This window comes from Tursiops truncatus, unplaced genomic scaffold, assembly GCF_011762595.2.
Source record: "Tursiops truncatus isolate mTurTru1 unplaced genomic scaffold, mTurTru1.mat.Y mat_scaffold_39_arrow_ctg1, whole genome shotgun sequence".
Lineage (NCBI taxonomy): Eukaryota > Metazoa > Chordata > Mammalia > Artiodactyla > Delphinidae > Tursiops > Tursiops truncatus.
In genome coordinates, this window is record NW_022983296.1 from 120,001 (window position 1) to 122,500 (window position 2,500).

Consider the following 2,500-nt stretch of genomic DNA (forward strand, 5'->3'; position numbering starts at 1 on the left):
ATGAGAATTTTCTGCAAGAAAGCACAGGAACAGATAAGGGTTAAATGTACAGTGGAGCTCCTCGTCTTGGGACAACTAGGTATAGTCGTGGTGTCAACAGAGGTAAAGTTAATCTTTTACTCCCGAGAGCCTCGTATGTGTGTGTGTGGGGGGGGGGGGGGGTGTGGGTGTGGGTGTGGGTGTGGGTGGGTGTGCGGGTGTGTGTCTGAGACTCAGGCCCCCAGGGCCTCTGTTCTTTAGCTGGCAAGACCTGTTTGGCCCTAGGCCACTCCCCAGTCCTTTTCCAAAATGTCTGTAGGTCTGTCTCATGCGTGCGTACGTACGTACGTACGTACGTACGTACCTACCTACCTACCTACCTACCTACCTAGAGATCGACATGACCAGAGATTTCATAGCTTTCATTTAAAAACTTTTAGTCAGCCACGAAGCAGGTAGTACAATCGAAAATTCGCTCTCTTGCTTATTTATAAAGAACCGTTGGAATAGGTGACGTTTATTTCCTCCGATGGCTAAGGCTTTTTATTATCTGTGGGGAAAGACTTTTAAGATTCGTGTTGGTCCCGAAGGAGACGGCGAATTAGTGTTTGGGTGAGGGAGCCCTTCCACCGGTTTGTATTCTTAAAGAGACCACTTCCCCCTCCCCTCCCCCGTTGTTATTTTTTGGGGTTTTTTGTTTGTTTGTTTGTTTCCGTTTTGGTTTTTCTGTTTTTTCTTTCTTTCTTTTTTTTTTTTTTCCTTCCCTTTGGTTTCAGGGTCTACCTCATCCAGTCCACTGGCCTTAGTCTCAGTCAGGCCATCGCAGGCTGTGTTCACATTTCGGAGGCGGTAGAGATGTGCAAGATCAAGACAGTTCACCCAGAGAACTGGGCGGCGGGTGCCTTGCTGACATCGAAAAGCTGATCTGCTCATCATGCAGTTCCATTTCCCCTCCTCGTCCTCCTCGTCCTCCTCGTCCTCCTCGTCCTCCTCCTCCACCTCGTCCCCGTCCTCGTCCTCCTCCTCGTCGTCCTCTTCCTCGTCCTCCTCCACCTCGTCCTCGTCCTCGTCCTCGTCCTCGTCCTCGTCCTCGTCCTCGTCCTCCTCCTCCTCCTCCTCCTCCTCCTCCTCCTCCTGTGTGCTTCTTTCTGTCAAGGAGAAGATTTCCAACTCAAATGCAGACCAAAAGATTTCTAGGTTCCAAAACTTCAGGGTTCCATGGATCATGGTGTCCAAAATCTGCACAGGGTCTTCAATAACGGCCCTCGTTCTCAGCGCACACAAGTCAACCCCAGACCAAGGCACCCTAAGGGCAAAAACCCTCCAAGGTTTCTCCCATTAGACCCCGAACATCAGCACACACCCCCTCCCCCGGTTTCTATTTCGTATCGCGTGCGCTCAGGCAGACGGCAAACACATCGATCGATCATTTTCCTTTAGCGTGTTTCATGAACGTCGCACTGGCCGAAGAAACCTAGGTGTGTCAAAGCTCATCCCTGCGTAAAAGGCTTTGGCTTCTCCGTGAAGGGGTCGAGCCGAGGGACCCAGGCCCCTCTGTCAACTTTTCACCGGATTCATTGGCCTCACTCTTGTCCCAAGCGACGGCTGGTCAGATTTCTCATGGTCATTTTTTGCCTTCTGGCTTTAGCAAGGGTCTTCAACTGGGGTAAAAAGAGCAGGCTTGCTTGGGGCGCTTTCATGGTGGGGAGGAGGGGGTGGTGGCCCATAGAGGTAGGTCCCTTCGATTCACCCCATCTCAGGTAGTGCCCTATGCAAAACGTTTGCTTTCATACCATCAGGATCCTACCTTTGGAGAGTTTCCCTGCCTTAAACGTCCTCTGCCCTCCGCCTATTCATCCACCATCCACCACCACCCCGCTGACCTGTTCATCCCGTCCATGGTTTTTCTCTTCCGAGAAAGCATGTTACCTACGGCTCGTCCCCAGGCTACGTACGTGTCCATTCACCTCCTGAAAGACATGTCTCGGTCACCTCCGAGAGAGTTCTTGGCAGTGAGGAATAAAACCGCCACTGTCAAGGTCCGCGTGCAGGTTTCTGCGTGGACCTCAGCCGTTCGACTCCCCGCGTCACCTCGGGTCCATTCATAGCAAGGAGTCCTCCGAGGGCCGGGTCCTACGGTGAGAGTGTGTTTGGCTGTGAAAAACACCACCCCTGTTCACAGAGTTCCCAAAAACGGGGGGGTGGGGGGTTGGGGGGTTGGGGTGGGGGTCGGGGTGGAGCTGAGGAGGGCACGGCACGTCAGCATACCGAAGCGTCCGGAACCCCGAGGAGGCGGGCAAGGAAGGAAGATGTCCCCGGGACAAAACCTTCCCTCCCCGTCCTTAGGGTCGATGGCTGGACCTGAGAATTCCATGGACACGAGACGGATTTATGAAACCAGAATTCCAAGAAAGGGGACCTGGCTGGCCGAGACCCCAAAATGAGTCTCTTTGGGGTTTGTTAGGGCGGCAGGCCAGGAGACACCCGCCGTGTTCCACCCGACTCCCAAATGGGGCGAGTT